General features: G+C 36.6%; 1 protein-coding gene across 8 annotated transcripts in view; it reads left to right on the top strand.

The window, feature by feature from the left end:
• The window catches only part of SOX6 (SRY-box transcription factor 6), a 588,617-nt gene that overhangs the window by 530,229 nt on the left and 45,398 nt on the right, over nucleotides 1-12,990 (top strand). The gene's annotated exons all lie outside the window — the stretch shown is intronic.

Below are 12,990 nucleotides of genomic sequence, written 5' to 3'. Positions count from 1 at the left end.
GTACCCAGCATTGTTCTGCTGTCATCTTTCCTAACCAGTTTGGTTTCCCTCAGAGCCTAAAAAAAGGGTCATGAATTTAATAGAGTAAAACGCGGAACTGTGTGCAGGAATAATGCATCTATTCTTGGACTCCACATTCAGAGGAAAAGGGAAAATACTGACTACATAGGGAACAAATGGCCCTGACAGCTTTGGGGGCCTAGGCATATGCTTATGCAATCTTCAGATGAGATGTACTGGCCTTTACAAATGTGTCTAGCTTCATTCAATCTCAAGTAAGCATTTAAACAAAAAAGTCAGATCTAGGAAATTAAATCTTAAAAACTATGCAAAACATGAGTTTCTATTAAAATATTGTCTGCTCTATTAATAGTATGGTGTTCACAAAATTTTTTCTTAGCATATTAACCTCTTCATGGTTTCCACAAACACACTGAAAGATAATAATCTCATAGCAGTTTTCACCCATATTGTTCAAGATTTTAGTAAGAGGAGTTCAATCCTGCAAATATTTCACAAAGCAGTTTGCATGTTCCCTTTCTATAATGGTTTGCAGTATTCCCAAATAACTCTTAACACATGAGTTCAATAAATAATTGGAAGCCCAGATGTTTGAAACGGATATAGCAGATACACTGTAGCTGTATTTTAAATACAGCTACTTTCCCTTTGTCCTCTCATCAACTTCACAGCATTGCACTCTGCCATTTTCAGTTCCTTTCTAATTAAACCTAGCTGAGCATTTGGCATGTTCGTGTTCCCACACGTGCCCCTCTCAAATGCGGCATGTGGAGGCATCCTGTGTTATTGTTGCTGACTTGAGAGATTCCAAGGAGTAGTTTTACTACTTCATACTGAACTGTCACATTCTTTGTCCCTTCGGTTCACCTCCTGATAAGGAAATTGCCTATATTGAGATATGATTTACCACTTCACATAGCAAATAACTAGAAATTGTATGCTCTTAGAGTGAGGCTTACTGGTTTCTGTGTCCTCTGTAGCACCACTAAGGCAGGCTCATGTTCTGTGTTTGATAAATAAAGTAAAAAATATCAGGTAAAAACTAAGAACATTCTTGAACTTGGTTTTAAAATATTGCTGCCCCATTTTCAGGAACTGAAACATGAAAGAAACATGAAGATAATTCTAATTTTATTTACAACAGTTTTAGCTTATTAAATTTAAATTGTGGATACATGCATCTCCCTTCGTATACAGGTTTTCATTGTATATCTAAAAGTGATTCTAACTTAAATGTCTTGGTTTCTCCCTCATTGGAATAATTACACTAATTCCTGAAAAATGCTTTGACATCAGAGAAAAGTTGTTTTATTATTTTTTTAAGAGATAGAAGAGTATTATGGCTACATTTGGGAATTTTTAATTTGTATCTTATTTAGTCTGGTGTGCAATGTGACACCAGTTAATTGTACGTTATTTTGTGGTAACTACATGTTAACTCTGTTGGAAGTAATGGTAATTATACTGTAATTGATATCAGTTCTCCCACATCTTTGGAAAACCATACAATTAACACATATCACCACAGTTGGACACTATCTTTTGTCCTTTGTAATACTGCCATGTTGGAAGACTATTTTGAATAGGCTCTTAAATATTTTCTCCTTCTTTAAAACTCATTTTCAAAATTTCAATTTGGAAATGAATTTTTAATTTTCATGAAATGGAAACATAGTTTCTAGATTTTAATTTTACTTAAACTTAAAGAAAGCTTCATCCACAAATAATCAGACGTAGTTCTGGGTTATTTTTATCATTTATTTGAAAAGTCATTTGTTACTTCTCTTGCCCTTTCTAGTACTTCCTGTTTTCTAGGAGTATAACAGTAGAAGGAGTCTGTGTTTTTCTCAAGAGAGGCCCTCTTCTTAGCAGGAGTCTTTGCATTTACGTAACTTTGCTTTCAGACAAAAAGGGATCTATTCTGTGCTAGTGCTACCATAATGAATACCAAAATAGGGACATAGAGGCTTATTTACCCCAATTTCTTACCAAACTGTTTTCCCCTGACTTTGCCTGTCTCTTTCCTTTGCTTTCCCTGCCTCTGTGTCCCTTCCCTTCTATCACCTTTGCCTGTGGTAGAGATGGAATTGCAGAAGTGGTAAATACATGCTTTCCAGCTAAATGTGACCGGGGTTTGGTAGGCTTGTTTGACAAATGGATTATCTTTGAGCGATTTCCTTGAGAATATGAATAGTTGCTCAAAAGTGTTTCATGACATGGCAATATGATTTTTACTTGTGTGTGCTGCAGTATAGGTCTCAGGAAAAAAAACGTCCAGTATCACAGAATCATAACATCTCAGAGCTGAAAGAAACCAGAGAGATAAGTTAGGTCAGCTTCCTTATTTTACAGACCAAGTAATCAGGGACTAGCGTGGTTCTTAAAGAGCGCATGTAACGCAGAGCTGCTGAGTGGAAGGAACAGGAGACAGAGTCTGGAGGAGAAGGGGCGTGTTCTGGTTCCATTCCTGGTTGGCTGCAGGACTTTGGGTTAATATCCTAACCCCTTGGTGCCCAGGCTCTCTGAATGAAGATACCTTTACATTTCCTTCTAGCACCAAAGTTTTCACATACTCCCTATTTGTCTTTTCAAGATACTTGTTATTTTTGTAGCACAGGTATTTCTTTAAATTATAAGAAAATATTTTAGGAGATGTGATATATATTATATCTCTTAAAACAAATATGTGGTGGCAATACCTTACTTTTTAAACTTTTTTTTTAGTGGTTATGTTTCTAAGAAAAATATCTTCAAATTTATCAGTTTGAAATAGAGGTAGATTTTTGGAAAAGTGATTCATTCTTGGTTTATCTAGCTTTGATGTCTTTAATTTGAATAAACTGCACCTGGGCTTCCACAAGCACAATTAAAAAGTACACACTGTAAATTAAATAGGTATCTGAAATCAAGTACCTAGATTTGAACAAATAGAATTCCCAAGATAATTTTTTGGACAAAGACATTTGCTTAGCTGGTCATTAATTTTATTGTGATGTTCTTTGTTCTTCTGACAAATGTTAGAATAACAAAGTTTTGCTGGTAGTTTAAGTGGAGATAAAATTTTCTGGTTTTTAAATCATGTGTTCAATTTTAGTAGGACTTTGTATAATTTTACAATGGAACTTTTTGTGAACTTGTTACTAAAGCAAATAGTTAATCAGAGAATATTCAGGAACAAATATGCGCCATGCCTCTGTGCATGAATAAAAATTTGGAAACCACATATAAGTAGGAGTTGGGCTGCTGCACAACTGGATTTGCTTAAATCTGAACACTTTATAACTCTACTTGGGAGTTGCAAACTTATAAATAACCTTGCAATTGGTTAAAACCATATTAAAACCATATGAAAGAGACAGACAGCATTTGGTTAAAGGGGTTCGGTAAGCACTATAATTCTGATGAAACTAATTTAGCTCAGTGGCTCCCAAGCCTGAGAGGGTCTCATATCTTCAGAGTTAATGCTACTTTATCACTTATCATCTGACGATCAGTGACAAGCATCTAAGTATATGTTACAGGAGATATTACAGGATGCTGTCCTTGCCAGGGGTGTGGAAAGCGAACTTGCTTAGTTTGGTGTTCTCTTCAAATCCTGAGGGAAACTTGTCATACATCATTTGAGAATGTTTTTGAAAGCTCCATAAAACATATCCACAAGAAGCTCTGCAAACATTAGTTCATGGCAGCAGCCATGTGCTTAGAGCACAGTCTAGCTGGAGATAGAGAGGACCAGGAGTCACTTTCCCTCCCCCAAGTGGCATATATCAGTATTCTGAGAGGTGATCTGAACAGCATATGTCAGTCTTTATTAATTCTATGCCTCAGTATGAATCTTCTGGAATTTTGAAAATTTTTGCCAATCCCTTATAAATCTTCCTTTTAAGGGAGAACTTTCTCTTTTGAAGAATCCCAGGTAGGTAGGTAGGTAGGTAGATAGATAGATAGGTGATAGATAGATAGATAGGTAGACAAATAGACAGATAGATAGATATAGATTGATTTTTAAACAGATAGAACCACTACTAAATCCCAATGGCAAAAGCTTCCAGATAATTCTTTCTAAGGTTAGGAGGATCTCATATCTAAAATTTGTTGCCTTATTGTTTGATTATTTTTTGTTAAATGACAAAAGCCTTTTATGACATAAGAGGCAGAAATTGCCATAGTATTAGTTTGCTAGGGCTACCATACCTGAATTCCACAGACTGGGTGGCTTATACAACAAAAATTTTTTTCTCACAGTTCTGGAGGCCAGAAGTCCAAGAGTAAGGTGCTGATACAATTAGTTTCTTCTGAGAACTTCCTCCTTGGCTTGCAGATGGCCCCCTTCTTACTGTGTCCTCATATGGTCTGTCCCCTGTAAGCACTCATCTCTGATGTTTCTCTTATGTCCTAATCTCCTCCTCTTGTAAGGACACCATATCGATTAGGACCCACCTTAACAGCCTCATTTTAATTTAATCACCTCTTTAAAGGCCACATCTCCAGAGTCACACTCTGAGGTCCTAGGAGGTAGGGCTTCAACATATATATTTCAAGGGGACACAGTTAAGCCTATAATAGCCATCTTTGTTTAGCTTGGTTATTCCAAAAATCTTGTAAAATTATTTTCTTTGTGACTATAGTACCTAGGGAACCCCCTTGATCAAATATTTTATGTCTCTGTTCATGTGGTTTCATCTGAGTTATCTTCCCTAGAGATGTTCTTGTTTCTCTAAAGGAATTAAACTGAAGTTAATATAATTTGTTTATTGTTTTATTGTCCTTTCACAAAATATTGGCATTATTAATTAATTCAAAGAATTAATTGCTAAAAATGGGTTACTAAGCAATGTAAGAATGTATAAGAATATTTGGAGGTGGTGGTGGTTGAAATTTTAGGGAAGATTCTTGCAGAGCCCTTTTGAATAATAATAACAAGGGTAGACAGCCTGTACCCCAGCCCTCAGCCAGCCCTGACCAGGAGACCATTGTATTGTTCAACTGACTTATATACCTTCCTTTGTATTTATTTACCTTTTAATTATCTATATCACTGTTTTCAAAAAAGACCCAAATCTTCCTGAATTTAACTTTATTTGAAAGTAAAATTAAAATGAAAGGAAAGAGGGAGATCTTTTTATTAGGGTTATCAGGATTTAACATGCTAAGTGTCACGTAAGTGCCAGCATCATGAGACACACCAATGATCTAAAGGTAGCAAGGCATGGGCACCACACCTTAAAGGATAAGTGGGGAAGACGTATAAACAGACATAAAAGCCTATGATTGTAATACTTTTTTCTATAAACATGGTGTGGTGATGAAACAAAACAGTGATCATTTTTGCCTGGAGCTGGTGGTAGGCAGTCAGCGAAGAAGTCCGTCCCAAAGAAATGCTTTGATTAGGTCTAGAAAGGACTAACTATGATGTCGTCAGTAAAAGAAGGGCATTCTAGAAAGAGGGAGTATTATATGTAAAAACACAAGGGCATAAAATCTCTATTCTGCTGTTCAGAAAACTCCAAGAAGTTCCATCTTCTTGGAACAGGAAAAACCTGGAATGAGTAGGCCAAAGCTGACAAGGAGAGAGGGAACCAGATGATAAATGGTTATATAAGCTATGCAGAGAAGTTTGGTTCTCTTCATACAGATTTTGGGGAGCATATGAGGGCTTACAAGTAGAGAAAAACAAGATTCAGGTACTACATGTTTACTAAAGTTGAGATTTAAATTTAGTTCTGAGATGCTTAGTAGCCAAGACAAAAAGGAAAGCATCTTTGGTTATATAGTTGTGTTGTTTGTACAGGAGAAAGGATATTGGCCTTTAGATCAGGATACTATCTTCATTAGTGTTTAGCTTTGAAGCATTTAGTAAACACTAAATAATATCTTTAACGTAAGTGAGTGTTTTATGAGTTGCTTTATTTTTTCAAAGCACTCACACATATAATCTCTTATTTCATCATCACAACCCTGCAGCATGAGCATTTTCTATTCCATTTTACAAATGAGGCAACAGGCTCAGAGAGATCACATGGTAATTAAGTTGTGGAGTTATGACTCTAAATTCACCTCAGCGCAAACACCTATCTAAATTTTGGTTAAGTAATTTAAATGATATATAAAAATCTTTTTGAGCCTCACTTTCTTCTCTTGTAAAACTTAAAGCAGTAATTATATTTTCCTTGTAGTATTGGTGTGAGAATTAAAAGAAATACTCATTGGAAAGAGATTTTCAATTGGTATATGATCTGTAAGCCACACTCTTCCCTACTTCCACTCCAGTGCATGTATTTGGGCTATGGAGACAAACACAGTTGGAAAACTTAGGCTGTACTAATTCATGAGTCCTAGCACAATTTTGGTGTAAAGGGTGTATTAAATGCCAGACAAATAAATAGTTTAGCTGAAAAAGTGTTATTTAGCAATGAAGTTCAATAATGAACCTCATTTCTCCTAGCCAGAGTCTTTGTTATAATGATCACTGACTCTGGGACCATCAAAGTTTCACTCTGGAAGTAAATTCCGGTACCTCCAAAATAACTCCTCCCAAAAAAGAGTCACCTTTTTAAAAGCATATATGGTTACTTTCCAGTGTGAGGCTTACAGTTTTGATCCTTCATTAAATTACTAAATATATAGTGAAGGATATAATATAAAGGCTAATAAAGTGATAGAGCTTGTTAAGTCAATAAAAAGGAAACTACAGGCATGCTTAAGTAGTGTTTCTTGAGAATCACCTCATGGCAAGATAAGTCCAGAGCAAAGAATTAGAGCAAATTTTTCAGAGTAAGATACAGATTCTCTCAAAGTTGTGCTTAGCATTGTCCTGCTTTTTAAAAACAAAACAAAATGAAACAGAAAACAAAACCTTTTTATTTAGAAATAAAAGGGTGTTGCTGTTAAGCCAAGTGTTTGTGGCAGGTAGTGTCTTTTTGCAGTGTTTTGCAAAGACTTTGCAAAGATGCAAGCGTTAAACTGCAGACATTAAAAGTCAGATTCAAAAAAACCTTTTTTGTATTATATTATATAACCAAATGGTATTCTTTTGTGGTCTTTTAAAATTATTCATTTCCCTCTTTTTCAAAATATTTAAAATTTTTTTTGGATTTCCTTGTTTTGATTATTACTTCCCAAAGACACATCACCAATACAATGTGGAGTGTTGAGTCTAAACATCTCTTTCACAAACTTGAAATACTAGAAAATTGGTAGTTCTTGCTCCATTTGTACACTCACTTGTACAGCAGACGCTCACTTTATGTGGGTAAATCAATCATGTGGCCTTGTAGAAAGCTGCAAGTATTTATGGGCACTAATACTAAATGCTGTGCAAAATACATAGAAAAGGTGAAACACACAATCCCTGGCTTGAAAAATTTTCTGATGTTGAGGGAGACTTGCAGGTGTATGTGAGTCAAAGCTCAAGCCTTTAACATAGTATATAACTGGGAGTATTTAACATATATATAATTAGCATATATATAATTTGTCTAAGTTGCTAAGTACTGCCCTACAGAAGTTTTACTGCATCGAGCTCCAAGCTTTGGTGTTTCTCCGACCTGGGAAAACTCTTTCCTAAACTAAAAGTAAAATCTTCCCTGTAAAAGTACGCTTTTCCCTTCCTGTCCTCTGTTGCATCACTACCAGCTGGGCAGCACTATTGGTCTCACTGCTGTGCTTGGCCCTCTGTGCCCGGTTTGTCCTCTGGGCCAAGCCTTCTTTCACAGAGCCTTTGTACAAGTCCCTCCCCTCCAGGCCTTATATATTGGAGGGGATTATATATTGAAAACTTAGCAATGTTGTGTATCAGAGGAGGTTATAGGGTTATCGGGGGTGTCAGTGAGTTCATGTACAACTTGGGTTTTCCAGTATGATACACCTTGAGAAGGAAGCATTATCCCAGCAGCCACGAGGAAGAGGAAGCAGGTGTGTTATAGTATTATTGTGGAAGGTGAGTTACTGTCTGTCCTGAGCAGAGGATGTATGATGCGAATGTAAAAAGAAGTTGAGTTTAGAAAGATGTGTGGGAGCCAGGTATGAAGGGCTTGAAAGCCAGGTAGAGGAGTTTGGATGAAATGCAACAGAAAATCGGAAGCCGTGGAAAGCTTTACATCAGAGACCTGAGGTGGAAGTTCTGTGAGGAGTGTGAGCAGATGGACTGGGAGGCAGTGCCAAGGGTGAGGCAGACCAGAAAGAAGGCAGTGGCAGTGATCTGGAGTTCAGGCGTGCGGGCCTGTGCTGGGCTGTCAGTGGTGCCACGCCTGGAGGCCTGGAGGGGAGGGACTTGTACAAAGGCTCTGTGAAAGAAGGCTTGGCCCAGAGGACAAACCGGGCACAGAGGGCCAAGCACAGCAGTGAGACCAATAGTGCTGCCCAGCTGGTAGTGATGTAACAGAGGACAGGAAGGGAAGTTGTGTACAGGGAAAGCGTACTTTTACAGGGAAGACTTTACTTTTAGTTCAGGAAAGAGTTTTCCCAGGTCGGAGAAACACCAAAGCTTGGAGCTCAATGCAATAAGACTTCTGTAGGGCAGTACTTAGCAACTTAGACAAAGCTAAAACTTTGAGGATAGGTAATATCTCAGAATATTGTGGTGGCCATAGAGAATTTCTATTCATAAAGCATGTATTTATTTTTCTTAGAAAACCTTGCTTCAGGATACACCAAAGCATGGCTTTCCCTGAAAATTTCCTTATTATTACAAATTTGAAAGATTTAAAAAAGTCTTTAATATTTAAATATATATATTAGAATATATATTTTAGAATATAACAACAACGTTCTTATTTACTTCGAAAAAATTCATGCCAAAATCCCCACCTAAGAGATAGGTGGTTCTAAATTTGTGATTGCATGAGCTTAAAATTATCTATTTACTATCTTCTATATACAGAAATATATGTATAATATGCATATACATTTGTATAAAATAGTATGAAATACTTGCATAAAATATATATATATATATATATATACACACACAAACATCCTATAAACAGAATATGTGAGGGCCAGTGTAGAATATCCTAATTATAATGCCTCTTACATGTGAAAGTAACAGGAGGTAATTATTTTTACCCATTTTAACTGCAATATAGGCAATGGCCCTTAGGTGTCTATTCTGTGGCTGCTATGAATGACCCTATATTCAGACATTCTTTAGAAATGAGCTTTGAATAAAGGCTGGTAAAGTACCTTTTATTTAGACCATTGGAATAAAATATATTACATCATTGTCCAGCTGTGTCTACCTGTCAAATGAAATTTATTTGTCAAACAGCAAACAAAAAAGCCTACTCTCTCAGCATGTACCATCTTCCACTTCAGTTTGTTGAAAAGGGGCCCACGCTAAAATAATGTGAGGCCTGGGATAAGCTGGTCAGTCTTGGAGATCCCTTGAGATCCAGAAGGGAGGGTGCCCGTTCCGCTTGTTGTTTTTCAGGAGATGGCTGCAATCAGTCATCTCACATATGGTTTGAAAAAGGCTTGTCTCACTGGCAAGCAAACTGTTATTTAAGTACACAATCCACTCTACTACTGAAACAGTTTTGCCAAACTTATCCAAGTATTCTAACATGCTTAAAGATGGTATAAATATCATTTATTGCTAGCAGTTTTCTTCAGACTATATGGAATGTCTTCCTGCTGCCTGATCTAAGTGTCCCAGTTTATATTATGGCCTTTACTGCCTCTGTTTGATGGAGTGATCAGTAAAAATTTAATGACACTATAAAATAATAAAAATGTCATTAATTTACCACGGATCTCAGATGCAGTGGTTGTAAAGTTACATTAATAAACAGAATATTTTTTACAACAAAAAGCATTGTTACGGGGGAACGTATAAATAACACACATAAATTTAAGAGCAATTTTACTGTTAGCACACACATTATTATGGAATAGCCAATAAGTGTATAAAACATAGTATATAAAATTTTATTAAAATATACTGTGTGCATCAAAAATTCAGCTTTTATCTAAGCGCACAGAAAAGCCATTATTGTGTGCTTACTGTTTCATTGCTGTTCTTTCCCCATATCACAATTTTACATTTGTTGCCAGCAAGCGGAAGTTGATTTTTTTTCCTAGATGGAAACAAACCTCTATTCTTTTAGTTGCCCCCAAACGCATTCTCTCTCTCCACCGATGCAAAGATAAAATTGATCAATGTTGCTATGGTAGGAAGGGAAGAGTTGCTAATTTAATGCAAAGTTAAAAATAATGCCTGAAGAGTTGAATGGTTTGTTCAGTGACTCTGGAAATAAGGGATAATAATGCAGCAGTGTATCTGTCATCAGTGAGGCTGCCCCATCATTGACTCTGATAATATGCGAAGGTGATGGATGCCACCGTCTTGTGGCTTGTAACATTTAACATTCATCAGCTCTCACTAAAGGGGGCTTTATCATTTAAATATCTTTATTTAATATGCAGCATCTACCTCATACATCATAATTTCAAAGCACTTAGAGAACCAACAGTCCTACCACACAGCAGAGCTGACTTTAATTTTTTTCAATAACTTTTATGTTGCCTGCATGTCTGTGACTGACAATGCATAAGTAAGTGTCTGATTGCACCGTTGCATATAAAATGCACGTTTCAGTATCAACATGAAAATTGGGGAATTTTCTTGGGGGGTTGAGGTTAAATTAGCATTGATGTATTTTGCTAATATCTCCAAAACATCTTACTTGGGAGCTATATACACATAGTGAGAACTAGTTCAAGTGTGTGGAAAAAAATTTGGAATTAAGAACTTGCCACCTACAGTCTCTGTTCCATGTAGGTGCATACCCATTAGTACTTAGTGGCCAGCAGTTGAAGCCTCTTGGAACCTGAGTATCTTTGAACTTCTCTCTGTGCCGATGTCCACATTCTGTTTTACTCAGCTCATGTTCAACCTCACTGGTGAAAGCTTTGCTTAGCCCTGCTAACCAGAGCTAACTGGTAGACATCAGGCCCTCTTATCTTATGATTATGTGGCTGGCAAATAAATATTCTGAGCTGTTCTTTGAAGAAAAGAAGGAAATCTTCTGGGAGACGAGGTAGAAATTTACATGAAAGGGCATGGCTTTGCAAGGTCCTTCTTTAATCTCAAACACAAGTGCTTAATATCACCACATATAAAATGCAGCCCACTGCCCAAAACAATTTTTATCATTGATTTATTTTCTGCCTGTTTAACAAGTGTTCCATGGGATAGTCTTCCTTGACTTCTACTCTGTCAAAATATTGATATTTTATAAGGCAAGCATCTCTGCAGAAGAATTTTTTTTTCAATGAAGTCAGAAAAACGTATGACTTCAAAGACACTGTGAATGTGTTGTTGAATGTTCTGAATGCTTTTTTGTTATGATTAAAAACAACTGATAATGCTGAATTGTGAGTGCACTTCATTTTTTAGAAAAGAAAAGATATTATCATCATGTAAGCTTTGTTGTCTTAGAATTTTACAAACCATGGCATGTAATTTTCCCCTCTTCTCCTTCCTTGTCAAAATATTGATATTCTTTCAGGAACTTTATATTTTTTACTGAGAATATTTTCCAGTAAAATCAAAGAGAATGAATGACTAGAAAGATACGTGAAATATGCATATTGATAGGAAGCACGGTCTGTTGATTTTCAGAGAAAGTTGTTTCCCCACCCCCCATGAAAATACAGTTAAAAGTTGTTCTTCCAAGAAGATTGCAGGTGTCACATCAAAACTCCTTTTGCATTTAGCATAGGGAAAGCATTCACATGCAAATATTTGAAATGTGAAACAATGTGATAAAACAAAGGTTGAATATTTTGCTTTCCCTGGTACTACTCATCTTCACTTTAATTCTTTTTCTTTATATCATGACAACCAAAAGTGCTACTCAAAAATAGAAATTGGCTGATTAAAAGCAGCTGCCCTTCCCTCCACCCCCGACAATGTGTGAAACTCCCACATGGCTCGTGGTTGCTTTCTGTTGTGGCCTGTGTCTGGGTCAATTTGTTCTTGTGCAGCAGTGTTTGCACATAAGATATTGGGGAACCATACCTAATTTGCTTTTTATTTTCATTCTTTTTTTTTGTAAGTGTCATATTTCAGTGGTTTCCCCACTACTCCTATTGTAACTAGTTAGTAGTACCCAGTTGGGGAAATTCATGATTATAATTTTGTTGCAAATCTTTCATAGAAATGGTGCTAGATTAAAGCAAGGTTTGTGCTGTGTTTTCTTCCAACACAGATTTCAACATATTCCATGATGAAGGGGAACTGGAAGACTTCCTGCACAATTTGACTGATGGGAATTAATTATAGAAATATAATGATATTCAAAAATAATCATATTAGAAAGCACAAATGTAGTGAGACTGTACAAATGAGACACAGCCTCTATCAAGTAATTGTATGTTTGCTCTTTAAGAATATTTCCAAGTTTCTAAACATCTTACAGAAGAGACACTCAGAGTGTTTCCATCTAATGCTGAACATGCTCAGTACAGAACTAGGTCATTGAACAATAGACTGAACAGCAATCAGCACTCTACTGCTGCATAATGCATTAAGTATAACATGCAGAAACCATTCCCAGAGCTGGAGCTGCTATTTCATGTCTGTAAATTCAAGCTGACATGACATTTAATATTGTTTCATAGTAATGAACAACAAGGTTTCATTCATTCATAAGCACAACACAAAGCCAACCTTGAGCGTGGAGAGGAGCACAGAGGCAAGCAGGGGACACGCGTGCAGTTTCCACAGACAAGAGCACCATGTTAATGATGGCCAGTGTCATCGTGACATTTCGGACTCCTGCTCCTAGAGGAATGTGTTAGCGAGTTAAAAATCTTTGGGTTTCCTTCCTATAGCAGCAGGAGAATTTAACTTCTCTGAGTCAATAGCTGGCTAGGAGTAATGTCCTCCTTTTCACTTCCCAGGAAGTTACGGTTGGAACTCCTAGTCAAAATAATAGCATCAATGCTATCGTCTATCTAGTTTGC

The sequence above is a fragment of the Manis pentadactyla genome, chromosome 9, assembly GCF_030020395.1.
Source record: "Manis pentadactyla isolate mManPen7 chromosome 9, mManPen7.hap1, whole genome shotgun sequence".
In the NCBI taxonomy this organism is placed as follows: Eukaryota; Metazoa; Chordata; class Mammalia; order Pholidota; family Manidae; genus Manis; species Manis pentadactyla.
The sequence above is the reverse complement of the archived record's forward strand: the minus strand, read 5'-3'. Positions and strand labels throughout refer to the sequence as shown.